Genomic DNA, 17,317 nt, shown 5'->3' on the forward strand with positions numbered 1-17,317 from the left:
AATTCGGCAATGGTAGTAGTCATGATAGGCTACAGGCAAATGTCAAGGTATCACTGTGTATGGTGCTTGTTGCTTGTACTGTATTAAGGGACTCAGCAAAGAAAGCGATATAATGCCTTGTAACTTGAACAGAAAGCGGCTCCCGGTATGCCTACGAGCTGTAGCTGACAGCTGCAGGGCTGGCTCTGCGTACCCACTGCCTGAAAGGCTGTAAGTTCGCCTATGCAAGAACCAGCTTTCAAGAGAGCCGCCTGAAGTGCAGACAGCCTTCGTGAGCCTTTCTCCTCCAGAGCTGTGGCAAAGAAAGCGTGCACGCTACAGCGTGGGTGCGTGCAGCATGCACGAGCAAAAGCGGCCAAGTCCAGTGCCCTCGCTGGGCTTCCCTTTCGTGCGGACAAGGTGAGGCGAAGAACGAAGCCGCAGAGCAGCGGGCTTGCGTGTGCAGTGCAGCGAGTCGCAGAAGTCCAGCAAGGGCTCGTTCACAAGCCGAGCCGGCTGAGGGCGTCCTCGCTTCTGCGAAAGGGAAGGCGGAGCCGTAGCACTTCACCCCGCAGCGTGGAGACAGGCACTTTGCTAGTCCTTCAGCCTTGCAGAGTCCCTGCAGCTAGAGCTCAGCCAGGAGCAGGCGTCAAAGCAGAAGGCCTTCCTAAAGCACCCCTTCTCCGAGCAGCCTCCGGAAAGGGCTCATCCCGCTGCGGCTCTGCGCCTTTCTTCGAATGCAGACGCCCGGCACACTTGGCTCAGCGAGAGCTGCGTGGGCAGCTTGGACTCAGCGAAAGCCAAAGGGTGTCCTTGGAGCTCGAGCTTGTTGGGGAGGATGAAAGTTTGGGAAGAAAGTTTCACAGCTATGTAGGCTTGGCAGAAAGATGTGTGAATGTAGAAACTTAGCATGAGGTAGGAATGGAAGGAGGTTTTGATGGAGAGGAAAAGGTGTTCTGCTGAAACACTGATCGCTGACTAAGTGAGAAGGCAAAGGCTGGAAGATGGAGTTGGAAGGAGATTTTCTTTGATGATTAGGACAACGGTATGTGACTCCAAACGAGCACCTGTTTTTCCCCACGTAAATGAGTCTCAAGAAGGGCATAAGGGAATAGAACACATGTTTTGACCAAAAAGAGAGCTCTCGCAGGCAAACAAGAAATGTCGATGGAGCAAGAAGAAGAAGAAGGAAGGAGGAAGGAGGGGGGGTCTGAGAATTCTCCGTGGTAAGCTTAAATTGTAAGTTGCTTACTCTTGCGATTGGAGAAGAATGACTAGAATTCGGCAATGGTAGTAGTCATGATAGGCTACAGGCAAATGTCAAGGTATCACTGTGTATGGTGCTTGTTGCTTGTACTGTATTAAGGGACTCAGCAAAGAAAGCGATATAATGCCTTGTAACTTGAACAGAAAGCGGCTCCCGGTATGCCTACGAGCTGTAGCTGACAGCTGCAGGGCTGGCTCTGCGTACCCACTGCCTGAAACGCTGTAAGTTCGCCTATGCAAGAACCAGCTTTCAAGAGAGCCGCCTGAAGTGCAGACAGCCTTCGTGAGCCTTTCTCCTCCAGAGCTGTGGCAAAGAAAGCGTGCACGCTACAGCGTGGGTGCGTGCAGCATGCACGAGCAAAAGCGGCCAAGTCCAGTGCCCTCGCTGGGCTTCCCTTTCGTGCGGACAAGGTGAGGCGAAGAACGAAGCCGCAGAGCAGCGGGCTTGCGTGTGCAGTGCAGCGAGTCGCAGAAGTCCAGCAAGGGCTCGTTCACAAGCCGAGCCGGCTGAGGGCGTCCTCGCTTCTGCGAAAGGGAAGGCGGAGCCGTAGCACTTCACCCCGCAGCGTGGAGACAGGCACTTTGCTAGTCCTTCAGCCTTGCAGAGTCCCTGCAGCTAGAGCTCAGCCAGGAGCAGGCGTCAAAGCAGAAGGCCTTCCTAAAGCACCCCTTCTCCGAGCAGCCTCCGGAAAGGGCTCATCCCGCTGCGGCTCTGCGCCTTTCTTCGAATGCAGACGCCCGGCACACTTGGCTCAGCGAGAGCTGCGTGGGCAGCTTGGACTCAGCGAAAGCCAAAGGGTGTCCTTGGAGCTCGAGCTTGTTGGGGAGGATGAAAGTTTGGGAAGAAAGTTTCACAGCTATGTAGGCTTGGCAGAAAGATGTGTGAATGTAGAAACTTAGCATGAGGTAGGAATGGAAGGAGGTTTTGATGGAGAGGAAAAGGTGTTCTGCTGAAACACTGATCGCTGACTAAGTGAGAAGGCAAAGGCTGGAAGATGGAGTTGGAAGGAGATTTTCTTTGATGATTAGGACAACGGTATGTGACTCCAAACGAGCACCTGTTTTTCCCCACGTAAATGAGTCTCAAGAAGGGCATAAGGGAATAGAACACATGTTTTGACCAAAAAGAGAGCTCTCGCAGGCAAACAAGAAATGTCGATGGAGCAAGAAGAAGAAGAAGGAAGGAGGAAGGAGGGGGGGTCTGAGAATTCTCCGTGGTAAGCTTAAATTGTAAGTTGCTTACTCTTGCGATTGGAGAAGAATGACTAGAATTCGGCAATGGTAGTAGTCATGATAGGCTACAGGCAAATGTCAAGGTATCACTGTGTATGGTGCTTGTTGCTTGTACTGTATTAAGGGACTCAGCAAAGAAACCGATATAATGCCTTGTAACTTGAACAGAAAGCGGCTCCCGGTATGCCTACGAGCTGTAGCTGACAGCTGCAGGGCTGGCTCTGCGTACCCACTGCCTGAAAGGCTGTAAGTTCGCCTATGCAAGAACCAGCTTTCAAGAGAGCCGCCTGAAGTGCAGACAGCCTTCGTGAGCCTTTCTCCTCCAGAGCTGTGGCAAAGAAAGCGTGCACGCTACAGCGTGGGTGCGTGCAGCATGCACGAGCAAAAGCGGCCAAGTCCGGTGCCCTCGCTGGGCTTCCCTTTCGTGCGGACAAGGTGAGGCGAAGAACGAAGCCGCAGAGCAGCGGGCTTGCGTGTGCAGTGCAGCGAGTCGCAGAAGTCCAGCAAGGGCTCGTTCACAAGCCGAGCCGGCTGAGGGCGTCCTCGCTTCTGCGAAAGGGAAGGCGGAGCCGTAGCACTTCACCCCGCAGCATGGAGACAGGCACTTTGCTAGTCCTTCAGCCTTGCAGAGTCCCTGCAGCTAGAGCTCAGCCAGGAGCAGGCGTCAAAGCAGAAGGCCTTCCTAAAGCACCCCTTCTCCGAGCAGCCTCCGGAAAGGGCTCATCCCGCTGCGGCTCTGCGCCTTTCTTCGAATGCAGACGCCCGGCACACTTGGCTCAGCGAGAGCTGCGTGGGCAGCTTGGACTCAGCGAAAGCCAAAGGGTGTCCTTGGAGCTCGAGCTTGTTGGGGAGGATGAAAGTTTGGGAAGAAAGTTTCACAGCTATGTAGGCTTGGCAGAAAGATGTGTGAATGTAGAAACTTAGCATGAGGTAGGAATGGAAGGAGGTTTTGATGGAGAGGAAAAGGTGTTCTGCTGAAACACTGATCGCTGACTAAGTGAGAAGGCAAAGGCTGGAAGATGGAGTTGGAAGGAGATTTTCTTTGATGATTAGGACAACGGTATGTGACTCCAAACGAGCACCTGTTTTTCCCCACGTAAATGAGTCTCAAGAAGGGCATAAGGGAATAGAACACATGTTTTGACCAAAAAGAGAGCTCTCGCAGGCAAACAAGAAATGTCGATGGAGCAAGAAGAAGAAGAAGGAAGGAGGAAGGAGGGGGGGTCTGAGAATTCTCCGTGGTAAGCTTAAATTGTAAGTTGCTTACTCTTGCGATTGGAGAAGAATGACTAGAATTCGGCAATGGTAGTAGTCATGATAGGCTACAGGCAAATGTCAAGGTATCACTGTGTATGGTGCTTGTTGCTTGTACTGTATTAAGGGACTCAGCAAAGAAACCGATATAATGCCTTGTAACTTGAACAGAAAGCGGCTCCCGGTATGCCTACGAGCTGTAGCTGACAGCTGCAGGGCTGGCTCTGCGTACCCACTGCCTGAAACGCTGTAAGTTCGCCTATGCAAGAACCAGCTTTCAAGAGAGCCGCCTGAAGTGCAGACAGCCTTCGTGAGCCTTTCTCCTCCAGAGCTGTGGCAAAGAAAGCGTGCACGCTACAGCGTGGGTGCGTGCAGCATGCACGAGCAAAAGCGGCCAAGTCCAGTGCCCTCGCTGGGCTTCCCTTTCGTGCGGACAAGGTGAGGCGAAGAACGAAGCCGCAGAGCAGCGGGCTTGCGTGTGCAGTGCAGCGAGTCGCAGAAGTCCAGCAAGGGCTCGTTCACAAGCCGAGCCGGCTGAGGGCGTCCTCGCTTCTGCGAAAGGGAAGGCGGAGCCGTAGCACTTCACCCCGCAGCATGGAGACAGGCACTTTGCTAGTCCTTCAGCCTTGCAGAGTCCCTGCAGCTAGAGCTCAGCCAGGAGCAGGCGTCAAAGCAGAAGGCCTTCCTAAAGCACCCCTTCTCCGAGCAGCCTCCGGAAAGGGCTCATCCCGCTGCGCTCTGCGCCTTTCTTCGAATGCAGACGCCCGGCACACTTGGCTCAGCGAGAGCTGCGTGGGCAGCTTGGACTCAGCGAAAGCCAAAGGGTGTCCTTGGAGCTCGAGCTTGTTGGGGAGGATGAAAGTTTGGGAAGAAAGTTTCACAGCTATGTAGGCTTGGCAGAAAGATGTGTGAATGTAGAAACTTAGCATGAGGTAGGAATGGAAGGAGGTTTTGATGGAGAGGAAAAGGTGTTCTGCTGAAACACTGATCGCTGACTAAGTGAGAAGGCAAAGGCTGGAAGATGGAGTTGGAAGGAGATTTTCTTTGATGATTAGGACAACGGTATGTGACTCCAAACGAGCACCTGTTTTTCCCCACGTAAATGAGTCTCAAGAAGGGCATAAGGGAATAGAACACATGTTTTGACCAAAAAGAGAGCTCTCGCAGGCAAACAAGAAATGTCGATGGAGCAAGAAGAAGAAGAAGGAAGGAGGAAGGAGGGGGGGTCTGAGAATTCTCCGTGGTAAGCTTAAATTGTAAGTTGCTTACTCTTGCGATTGGAGAAGAATGACTAGAATTCGGCAATGGTAGTAGTCATGATAGGCTACAGGCAAATGTCAAGGTATCACTGTGTATGGTGCTTGTTGCTTGTACTGTATTAAGGGACTCAGCAAAGAAAGCGATATAATGCCTTGTAACTTGAACAGAAAGCGGCTCCCGGTATGCCTACGAGCTGTAGCTGACAGCTGCAGGGCTGGCTCTGCGTACCCACTGCCTGAAAGGCTGTAAGTTCGCCTATGCAAGAACCAGCTTTCAAGAGAGCCGCCTGAAGTGCAGACAGCCTTCGTGAGCCTTTCTCCTCCAGAGCTGTGGCAAAGAAAGCGTGCACGCTACAGCATGGGTGCGTGCAGCATGCACGAGCAAAAGCGGCCAAGTCCAGTGCCCTCGCTGGGCTTCCCTTTCGTGCAGACAAGGTGAGGCGAAGAACGAAGCCGCAGAGCAGCGGGCTTGCGTGTGCAGTGCAGCGAGTCGCAGAAGTCCAGCAAGGGCTCGTTCACAAGCCGAGCCGGCTGAGGGCGTCCTCGCTTCTGCGAAAGGGAAGGCGGAGCCGTAGCACTTCACCCCGCAGCATGGAGACAGGCACTTTGCTAGTCCTTCAGCCTTGCAGAGTCCCTGCAGCTAGAGCTCAGCCAGGAGCAGGCGTCAAAGCAGAAGGCCTTCCTAAAGCACCCCTTCTCCGAGCAGCCTCCGGAAAGGGCTCATCCCGCTGCGGCTCTGCGCCTTTCTTCGAATGCAGACGCCCGGCACACTTGGCTCAGCGAGAGCTGCGTGGGCAGCTTGGACTCAGCGAAAGCCAAAGGGTGTCCTTGGAGCTCGAGCTTGTTGGGGAGGATGAAAGTTTGGGAAGAAAGTTTCACAGCTATGTAGGCTTGGCAGAAAGATGTGTGAATGTAGAAACTTAGCATGAGGTAGGAATGGAAGGAGGTTTTGATGGAGAGGAAAAGGTGTTCTGCTGAAACACTGATCGCTGACTAAGTGAGAAGGCAAAGGCTGGAAGATGGAGTTGGAAGGAGATTTTCTTTGATGATTAGGACAACGGTATGTGACTCCAAACGAGCACCTGTTTTTCCCCACGTAAATGAGTCTCAAGAAGGGCATAAGGGAATAGAACACATGTTTTGACCAAAAAGAGAGCTCTCGCAGGCAAACAAGAAATGTCGATGGAGCAAGAAGAAGAAGAAGGAAGGAGGAAGGAGGGGGGGTCTGAGAATTCTCCGTGGTAAGCTTAAATTGTAAGTTGCTTACTCTTGCGATTGGAGAAGAATGACTAGAATTCGGCAATGGTAGTAGTCATGATAGGCTACAGGCAAATGTCAAGGTATCACTGTGTATGGTGCTTGTTGCTTGTACTGTATTAAGGGACTCAGCAAAGAAACCGATATAATGCCTTGTAACTTGAACAGAAAGCGGCTCCCGGTATGCCTACGAGCTGTAGCTGACAGCTGCAGGGCTGGCTCTGCGTACCCACTGCCTGAAACGCTGTAAGTTCGCCTATGCAAGAACCAGCTTTCAAGAGAGCCGCCTGAAGTGCAGACAGCCTTCGTGAGCCTTTCTCCTCCAGAGCTGTGGCAAAGAAAGCGTGCACGCTACAGCGTGGGTGCGTGCAGCATGCACGAGCAAAAGCGGCCAAGTCCAGTGCCCTCGCTGGGCTTCCCTTTCGTGCGGACAAGGTGAGGCGAAGAACGAAGCCGCAGAGCAGCGGGCTTGCGTGTGCAGTGCAGCGAGTCGCAGAAGTCCAGCAAGGGCTCGTTCACAAGCCGAGCCGGCTGAGGGCGTCCTCGCTTCTGCGAAAGGGAAGGCGGAGCCGTAGCACTTCACCCCGCAGCGTGGAGACAGGCACTTTGCTAGTCCTTCAGCCTTGCAGAGTCCCTGCAGCTAGAGCTCAGCCAGGAGCAGGCGTCAAAGCAGAAGGCCTTCCTAAAGCACCCCTTCTCCGAGCAGCCTCCGGAAAGGGCTCATCCCGCTGCGGCTCTGCGCCTTTCTTCGAATGCAGACGCCCGGCACACTTGGCTCAGCGAGAGCTGCGTGGGCAGCTTGGACTCAGCGAAAGCCAAAGGGTGTCCTTGGAGCTCGAGCTTGTTGGGGAGGATGAAAGTTTGGGAAGAAAGTTTCACAGCTATGTAGGCTTGGCAGAAAGATGTGTGAATGTAGAAACTTAGCATGAGGTAGGAATGGAAGGAGGTTTTGATGGAGAGGAAAAGGTGTTCTGCTGAAACACTGATCGCTGACTAAGTGAGAAGGCAAAGGCTGGAAGATGGAGTTGGAAGGAGATTTTCTTTGATGATTAGGACAACGGTATGTGACTCCAAACGAGCACCTGTTTTTCCCCACGTAAATGAGTCTCAAGAAGGGCATAAGGGAATAGAACACATGTTTTGACCAAAAAGAGAGCTCTCGCAGGCAAACAAGAAATGTCGATGGAGCAAGAAGAAGAAGAAGGAAGGAGGAAGGAGGGGGGGTCTGAGAATTCTCCGTGGTAAGCTTAAATTGTAAGTTGCTTACTCTTGCGATTGGAGAAGAATGACTAGAATTCGGCAATGGTAGTAGTCATGATAGGCTACAGGCAAATGTCAAGGTATCACTGTGTATGGTGCTTGTTGCTTGTACTGTATTAAGGGACTCAGCAAAGAAACCGATATAATGCCTTGTAACTTGAACAGAAAGCGGCTCCCGGTATGCCTACGAGCTGTAGCTGACAGCTGCAGGGCTGGCTCTGCGTACCCACTGCCTGAAAGGCTGTAAGTTCGCCTATGCAAGAACCAGCTTTCAAGAGAGCCGCCTGAAGTGCAGACAGCCTTCGTGAGCCTTTCTCCTCCAGAGCTGTGGCAAAGAAAGCGTGCACGCTACAGCGTGGGTGCGTGCAGCATGCACGAGCAAAAGCGGCCAAGTCCAGTGCCCTCGCTGGGCTTCCCTTTCGTGCGGACAAGGTGAGGCGAAGAACGAAGCCGCAGAGCAGCGGGCTTGCGTGTGCAGTGCAGCGAGTCGCAGAAGTCCAGCAAGGGCTCGTTCACAAGCCGAGCCGGCTGAGGGCGTCCTCGCTTCTGCGAAAGGGAAGGCGGAGCCGTAGCACTTCACCCCGCAGCATGGAGACAGGCACTTTGCTAGTCCTTCAGCCTTGCAGAGTCCCTGCAGCTATAGCTCAGCCAGGAGCAGGCGTCAAAGCAGAAGGCCTTCCTAAAGCACCCCTTCTCCGAGCAGCCTCCGGAAAGGGCTCATCCCGCTGCGGCTCTGCGCCTTTCTTCGAATGCAGACGCCCGGCACACTTGGCTCAGCGAGAGCTGCGTGGGCAGCTTGGACTCAGCGAAAGCCAAAGGGTGTCCTTGGAGCTCGAGCTTGTTGGGGAGGATGAAAGTTTGGGAAGAAAGTTTCACAGCTATGTAGGCTTGGCAGAAAGATGTGTGAATGTAGAAACTTAGCATGAGGTAGGAATGGAAGGAGGTTTTGATGGAGAGGAAAAGGTGTTCTGCTGAAACACTGATCGCTGACTAAGTGAGAAGGCAAAGGCTGGAAGATGGAGTTGGAAGGAGATTTTCTTTGATGATTAGGACAACGGTATGTGACTCCAAACGAGCACCTGTTTTTCCCCACGTAAATGAGTCTCAAGAAGGGCATAAGGGAATAGAACACATGTTTTGACCAAAAAGAGAGCTCTCGCAGGCAAACAAGAAATGTCGATGGAGCAAGAAGAAGAAGAAGGAAGGAGGAAGGAGGGGGGGTCTGAGAATTCTCCGTGGTAAGCTTAAATTGTAAGTTGCTTACTCTTGCGATTGGAGAAGAATGACTAGAATTCGGCAATGGTAGTAGTCATGATAGGCTACAGGCAAATGTCAAGGTATCACTGTGTATGGTGCTTGTTGCTTGTACTGTATTAAGGGACTCAGCAAAGAAAGCGATATAATGCCTTGTAACTTGAACAGAAAGCGGCTCCCGGTATGCCTACGAGCTGTAGCTGACAGCTGCAGGGCTGGCTCTGCGTACCCACTGCCTGAAAGGCTGTAAGTTCGCCTATGCAAGAACCAGCTTTCAAGAGAGCCGCCTGAAGTGCAGACAGCCTTCGTGAGCCTTTCTCCTCCAGAGCTGTGGCAAAGAAAGCGTGCACGCTACAGCGTGGGTGCGTGCAGCATGCACGAGCAAAAGCGGCCAAGTCCAGTGCCCTCGCTGGGCTTCCCTTTCGTGCGGACAAGGTGAGGCGAAGAACGAAGCCGCAGAGCAGCGGGCTTGCGTGTGCAGTGCAGCGAGTCGCAGAAGTCCAGCAAGGGCTCGTTCACAAGCCGAGCCGGCTGAGGGCGTCCTCGCTTCTGCGAAAGGGAAGGCGGAGCCGTAGCACTTCACCCCGCAGCGTGGAGACAGGCACTTTGCTAGTCCTTCAGCCTTGCAGAGTCCCTGCAGCTATAGCTCAGCCAGGAGCAGGCGTCAAAGCAGAAGGCCTTCCTAAAGCACCCCTTCTCCGAGCAGCCTCCGGAAAGGGCTCATCCCGCTGCGGCTCTGCGCCTTTCTTCGAATGCAGACACCCGGCACACTTGGCTCAGCGAGAGCTGCGTGGGCAGCTTGGACTCAGCGAAAGCCAAAGGGTGTCCTTGGAGCTCGAGCTTGTTGGGGAGGATGAAAGTTTGGGAAGAAAGTTTCACAGCTATGTAGGCTTGGCAGAAAGATGTGTGAATGTAGAAACTTAGCATGAGGTAGGAATGGAAGGAGGTTTTGATGGAGAGGAAAAGGTGTTCTGCTGAAACACTGATCGCTGACTAAGTGAGAAGGCAAAGGCTGGAAGATGGAGTTGGAAGGAGATTTTCTTTGATGATTAGGACAACGGTATGTGACTCCAAACGAGCACCTGTTTTTCCCCACGTAAATGAGTCTCAAGAAGGGCATAAGGGAATAGAACACATGTTTTGACCAAAAAGAGAGCTCTCGCAGGCAAACAAGAAATGTCGATGGAGCAAGAAGAAGAAGAAGGAAGGAGGAAGGAGGGGGGGTCTGAGAATTCTCCGTGGTAAGCTTAAATTGTAAGTTGCTTACTCTTGCGATTGGAGAAGAATGACTAGAATTCGGCAATGGTAGTAGTCATGATAGGCTACAGGCAAATGTCAAGGTATCACTGTGTATGGTGCTTGTTGCTTGTACTGTATTAAGGGACTCAGCAAAGAAAGCGATATAATGCCTTGTAACTTGAACAGAAAGCGGCTCCCGGTATGCCTACGAGCTGTAGCTGACAGCTGCAGGGCTGGCTCTGCGTACCCACTGCCTGAAAGGCTGTAAGTTCGCCTATGCAAGAACCAGCTTTCAAGAGAGCCGCCTGAAGTGCAGACAGCCTTCGTGAGCCTTTCTCCTCCAGAGCTGTGGCAAAGAAAGCGTGCACGCTACAGCGTGGGTGCGTGCAGCATGCACGAGCAAAAGCGGCCAAGTCCAGTGCCCTCGCTGGGCTTCCCTTTCGTGCGGACAAGGTGAGGCGAAGAACGAAGCCGCAGAGCAGCGGGCTTGCGTGTGCAGTGCAGCGAGTCGCAGAAGTCCAGCAAGGGCTCGTTCACAAGCCGAGCCGGCTGAGGGCGTCCTCGCTTCTGCGAAAGGGAAGGCGGAGCCGTAGCACTTCACCCCGCAGCGTGGAGACAGGCACTTTGCTAGTCCTTCAGCCTTGCAGAGTCCCTGCAGCTATAGCTCAGCCAGGAGCAGGCGTCAAAGCAGAAGGCCTTCCTAAAGCACCCCTTCTCCGAGCAGCCTCCGGAAAGGGCTCATCCCGCTGCGGCTCTGCGCCTTTCTTCGAATGCAGACGCCCGGCACACTTGGCTCAGCGAGAGCTGCGTGGGCAGCTTGGACTCAGCGAAAGCCAAAGGGTGTCCTTGGAGCTCGAGCTTGTTGGGGAGGATGAAAGTTTGGGAAGAAAGTTTCACAGCTATGTAGGCTTGGCAGAAAGATGTGTGAATGTAGAAACTTAGCATGAGGTAGGAATGGAAGGAGGTTTTGATGGAGAGGAAAAGGTGTTCTGCTGAAACACTGATCGCTGACTAAGTGAGAAGGCAAAGGCTGGAAGATGGAGTTGGAAGGAGATTTTCTTTGATGATTAGGACAACGGTATGTGACTCCAAACGAGCACCTGTTTTTCCCCACGTAAATGAGTCTCAAGAAGGGCATAAGGGAATAGAACACATGTTTTGACCAAAAAGAGAGCTCTCGCAGGCAAACAAGAAATGTCGATGGAGCAAGAAGAAGAAGAAGGAAGGAGGAAGGAGGGGGGGTCTGAGAATTCTCCGTGGTAAGCTTAAATTGTAAGTTGCTTACTCTTGCGATTGGAGAAGAATGACTAGAATTCGGCAATGGTAGTAGTCATGATAGGCTACAGGCAAATGTCAAGGTATCACTGTGTATGGTGCTTGTTGCTTGTACTGTATTAAGGGACTCAGCAAAGAAAGCGATATAATGCCTTGTAACTTGAACAGAAAGCGGCTCCCGGTATGCCTACGAGCTGTAGCTGACAGCTGCAGGGCTGGCTCTGCGTACCCACTGCCTGAAAGGCTGTAAGTTCGCCTATGCAAGAACCAGCTTTCAAGAGAGCCGCCTGAAGTGCAGACAGCCTTCGTGAGCCTTTCTCCTCCAGAGCTGTGGCAAAGAAAGCGTGCACGCTACAGCGTGGGTGCGTGCAGCATGCACGAGCAAAAGCGGCCAAGTCCAGTGCCCTCGCTGGGCTTCCCTTTCGTGCGGACAAGGTGAGGCGAAGAACGAAGCCGCAGAGCAGCGGGCTTGCGTGTGCAGTGCAGCGAGTCGCAGAAGTCCAGCAAGGGCTCGTTCACAAGCCGAGCCGGCTGAGGGCGTCCTCGCTTCTGCGAAAGGGAAGGCGGAGCCGTAGCACTTCACCCCGCAGCGTGGAGACAGGCACTTTGCTAGTCCTTCAGCCTTGCAGAGTCCCTGCAGCTAGAGCTCAGCCAGGAGCAGGCGTCAAAGCAGAAGGCCTTCCTAAAGCACCCCTTCTCCGAGCAGCCTCCGGAAAGGGCTCATCCCGCTGCGGCTCTGCGCCTTTCTTCGAATGCAGACGCCCGGCACACTTGGCTCAGCGAGAGCTGCGTGGGCAGCTTGGACTCAGCGAAAGCCAAAGGGTGTCCTTGGAGCTCGAGCTTGTTGGGGAGGATGAAAGTTTGGGAAGAAAGTTTCACAGCTATGTAGGCTTGGCAGAAAGATGTGTGAATGTAGAAACTTAGCATGAGGTAGGAATGGAAGGAGGTTTTGATGGAGAGGAAAAGGTGTTCTGCTGAAACACTGATCGCTGACTAAGTGAGAAGGCAAAGGCTGGAAGATGGAGTTGGAAGGAGATTTTCTTTGATGATTAGGACAACGGTATGTGACTCCAAACGAGCACCTGTTTTTCCCCACGTAAATGAGTCTCAAGAAGGGCATAAGGGAATAGAACACATGTTTTGACCAAAAAGAGAGCTCTCGCAGGCAAACAAGAAATGTCGATGGAGCAAGAAGAAGAAGAAGGAAGGAGGAAGGAGGGGGGGTCTGAGAATTCTCCGTGGTAAGCTTAAATTGTAAGTTGCTTACTCTTGCGATTGGAGAAGAATGACTAGAATTCGGCAATGGTAGTAGTCATGATAGGCTACAGGCAAATGTCAAGGTATCACTGTGTATGGTGCTTGTTGCTTGTACTGTATTAAGGGACTCAGCAAAGAAAGCGATATAATGCCTTGTAACTTGAACAGAAAGCGGCTCCCGGTATGCCTACGAGCTGTAGCTGACAGCTGCAGGGCTGGCTCTGCGTACCCACTGCCTGAAACGCTGTAAGTTCGCCTATGCAAGAACCAGCTTTCAAGAGAGCCGCCTGAAGTGCAGACAGCCTTCGTGAGCCTTTCTCCTCCAGAGCTGTGGCAAAGAAAGCGTGCACGCTACAGCGTGGGTGCGTGCAGCATGCACGAGCAAAAGCGGCCAAGTCCAGTGCCCTCGCTGGGCTTCCCTTTCGTGCGGACAAGGTGAGGCGAAGAACGAAGCCGCAGAGCAGCGGGCTTGCGTGTGCAGTGCAGCGAGTCGCAGAAGTCCAGCAAGGGCTCGTTCACAAGCCGAGCCGGCTGAGGGCGTCCTCGCTTCTGCGAAAGGGAAGGCGGAGCCGTAGCACTTCACCCCGCAGCATGGAGACAGGCACTTTGCTAGTCCTTCAGCCTTGCAGAGTCCCTGCAGCTAGAGCTCAGCCAGGAGCAGGCGTCAAAGCAGAAGGCCTTCCTAAAGCACCCCTTCTCCGAGCAGCCTCCGGAAAGGGCTCATCCCGCTGCGGCTCTGCGCCTTTCTTCGAATGCAGACGCCCGGCACACTTGGCTCAGCGAGAGCTGCGTGGGCAGCTTGGACTCAGCGAAAGCCAAAGGGTGTCCTTGGAGCTCGAGCTTGTTGGGGAGGATGAAAGTTTGGGAAGAAAGTTTCACAGCTATGTAGGCTTGGCAGAAAGATGTGTGAATGTAGAAACTTAGCATGAGGTAGGAATGGAAGGAGGTTTTGATGGAGAGGAAAAGGTGTTCTGCTGAAACACTGATCGCTGACTAAGTGAGAAGGCAAAGGCTGGAAGATGGAGTTGGAAGGAGATTTTCTTTGATGATTAGGACAACGGTATGTGACTCCAAACGAGCACCTGTTTTTCCCCACGTAAATGAGTCTCAAGAAGGGCATAAGGGAATAGAACACATGTTTTGACCAAAAAGAGAGCTCTCGCAGGCAAACAAGAAATGTCGATGGAGCAAGAAGAAGAAGAAGGAAGGAGGAAGGAGGGGGGGTCTGAGAATTCTCCGTGGTAAGCTTAAATTGTAAGTTGCTTACTCTTGCGATTGGAGAAGAATGACTAGAATTCGGCAATGGTAGTAGTCATGATAGGCTACAGGCAAATGTCAAGGTATCACTGTGTATGGTGCTTGTTGCTTGTACTGTATTAAGGGACTCAGCAAAGAAACCGATATAATGCCTTGTAACTTGAACAGAAAGCGGCTCCCGGTATGCCTACGAGCTGTAGCTGACAGCTGCAGGGCTGGCTCTGCGTACCCACTGCCTGAAACGCTGTAAGTTCGCCTATGCAAGAACCAGCTTTCAAGAGAGCCGCCTGAAGTGCAGACAGCCTTCGTGAGCCTTTCTCCTCCAGAGCTGTGGCAAAGAAAGCGTGCACGCTACAGCGTGGGTGCGTGCAGCATGCACGAGCAAAAGCGGCCAAGTCCAGTGCCCTCACTGGGCTTCCCTTTCGTGCGGACAAGGTGAGGCGAAGAACGAAGCCGCAGAGCAGCGGGCTTGCGTGTGCAGTGCAGCGAGTCGCAGAAGTCCAGCAAGGGCTCGTTCACAAGCCGAGCCGGCTGAGGGCGTCCTCGCTTCTGCGAAAGGGAAGGCGGAGCCGTAGCACTTCACCCCGCAGCATGGAGACAGGCACTTTGCTAGTCCTTCAGCCTTGCAGAGTCCCTGCAGCTAGAGCTCAGCCAGGAGCAGGCGTCAAAGCAGAAGGCCTTCCTAAAGCACCCCTTCTCCGAGCAGCCTCCGGAAAGGGCTCATCCCGCTGCGCTCTGCGCCTTTCTTCGAATGCAGACGCCCGGCACACTTGGCTCAGCGAGAGCTGCGTGGGCAGCTTGGACTCAGCGAAAGCCAAAGGGTGTCCTTGGAGCTCGAGCTTGTTGGGGAGGATGAAAGTTTGGGAAGAAAGTTTCACAGCTATGTAGGCTTGGCAGAAAGATGTGTGAATGTAGAAACTTAGCATGAGGTAGGAATGGAAGGAGGTTTTGATGGAGAGGAAAAGGTGTTCTGCTGAAACACTGATCGCTGACTAAGTGAGAAGGCAAAGGCTGGAAGATGGAGTTGGAAGGAGATTTTCTTTGATGATTAGGACAACGGTATGTGACTCCAAACGAGCACCTGTTTTTCCCCACGTAAATGAGTCTCAAGAAGGGCATAAGGGAATAGAACACATGTTTTGACCAAAAAGAGAGCTCTCGCAGGCAAACAAGAAATGTCGATGGAGCAAGAAGAAGAAGAAGGAAGGAGGAAGGAGGGGGGGTCTGAGAATTCTCCGTGGTAAGCTTAAATTGTAAGTTGCTTACTCTTGCGATTGGAGAAGAATGACTAGAATTCGGCAATGGTAGTAGTCATGATAGGCTACAGGCAAATGTCAAGGTATCACTGTGTATGGTGCTTGTTGCTTGTACTGTATTAAGGGACTCAGCAAAGAAAGCGATATAATGCCTTGTAACTTGAACAGAAAGCGGCTCCCGGTATGCCTACGAGCTGTAGCTGACAGCTGCAGGGCTGGCTCTGCGTACCCACTGCCTGAAACGCTGTAAGTTCGCCTATGCAAGAACCAGCTTTCAAGAGAGCCGCCTGAAGTGCAGACAGCCTTCGTGAGCCTTTCTCCTCCAGAGCTGTGGCAAAGAAAGCGTGCACGCTACAGCGTGGGTGCGTGCAGCATGCACGAGCAAAAGCGGCCAAGTCCAGTGCCCTCGCTGGGCTTCCCTTTCGTGCAGACAAGGTGAGGCGAAGAACGAAGCCGCAGAGCAGCGGGCTTGCGTGTGCAGTGCAGCGAGTCGCAGAAGTCCAGCAAGGGCTCGTTCACAAGCCGAGCCGGCTGAGGGCGTCCTCGCTTCTGCGAAAGGGAAGGCGGAGCCGTAGCACTTCACCCCGCAGCATGGAGACAGGCACTTTGCTAGTCCTTCAGCCTTGCAGAGTCCCTGCAGCTATAGCTCAGCCAGGAGCAGGCGTCAAAGCAGAAGGCCTTCCTAAAGCACCCCTTCTCCGAGCAGCCTCCGGAAAGGGCTCATCCCGCTGCGGCTCTGCGCCTTTCTTCGAATGCAGACGCCCGGCACACTTGGCTCAGCGAGAGCTGCGTGGGCAGCTTGGACTCAGCGAAAGCCAAAGGGTGTCCTTGGAGCTCGAGCTTGTTGGGGAGGATGAAAGTTTGGGAAGAAAGTTTCACAGCTATGTAGGCTTGGCAGAAAGATGTGTGAATGTAGAAACTTAGCATGAGGTAGGAATGGAAGGAGGTTTTGATGGAGAGGAAAAGGTGTTCTGCTGAAACACTGATCGCTGACTAAGTGAGAAGGCAAAGGCTGGAAGATGGAGTTGGAAGGAGATTTTCTTTGATGATTAGGACAACGGTATGTGACTCCAAACGAGCACCTGTTTTTCCCCACGTAAATGAGTCTCAAGAAGGGCATAAGGGAATAGAACACATGTTTTGACCAAAAAGAGAGCTCTCGCAGGCAAACAAGAAATGTCGATGGAGCAAGAAGAAGAAGAAGGAAGGAGGAAGGAGGGGGGGTCTGAGAATTCTCCGTGGTAAGCTTAAATTGTAAGTTGCTTACTCTTGCGATTGGAGAAGAATGACTAGAATTCGGCAATGGTAGTAGTCATGATAGGCTACAGGCAAATGTCAAGGTATCACTGTGTATGGTGCTTGTTGCTTGTACTGTATTAAGGGACTCAGCAAAGAAACCGATATAATGCCTTGTAACTTGAACAGAAAGCGGCTCCCGGTATGCCTACGAGCTGTAGCTGACAGCTGCAGGGCTGGCTCTGCGTACCCACTGCCTGAAAGGCTGTAAGTTCGCCTATGCAAGAACCAGCTTTCAAGAGAGCCGCCTGAAGTGCAGACAGCCTTCGTGAGCCTTTCTCCTCCAGAGCTGTGGCAAAGAAAGCGTGCACGCTACAGCGTGGGTGCGTGCAGCATGCACGAGCAAAAGCGGCCAAGTCCAGTGCCCTCGCTGGGCTTCCCTTTCGTGCGGACAAGGTGAGGCGAAGAACGAAGCCGCAGAGCAGCGGGCTTGCGTGTGCAGTGCAGCGAGTCGCAGAAGTCCAGCAAGGGCTCGTTCACAAGCCGAGCCGGCTGAGGGCGTCCTCGCTTCTGCGAAAGGGAAGGCGGAGCCGTAGCACTTCACCCCGCAGCGTGGAGACAGGCACTTTGCTAGTCCTTCAGCCTTGCAGAGTCCCTGCAGCTAGAGCTCAGCCAGGAGCAGGCGTCAAAGCAGAAGGCCTTCCTAAAGCACCCCTTCTCCGAGCAGCCTCCGGAAAGGGCTCATCCCGCTGCGGCTCTGCGCCTTTCTTCGAATGCAGACGCCCGGCACACTTGGCTCAGCGAGAGCTGCGTGGGCAGCTTGGACTCAGCGAAAGCCAAAGGGTGTCCTTGGAGCTCGAGCTTGTTGGGGAGGATGAAAGTTTGGGAAGAAAGTTTCACAGCTATGTAGGCTTGGCAGAAAGATGTGTGAATGTAGAAACTTAGCATGAGGTAGGAATGGAAGGAGGTTTTGATGGAGAGGAAAAGGTGTTCTGCTGAAACACTGATCGCTGACTAAGTGAGAAGGCAAAGGCT

The sequence above is a fragment of the Coloeus monedula genome (assembly GCF_965178545.1).
Source record: "Coloeus monedula genome assembly, chromosome: 17".
NCBI classification, from domain to species: Eukaryota; Metazoa; Chordata; class Aves; order Passeriformes; family Corvidae; genus Coloeus; species Coloeus monedula.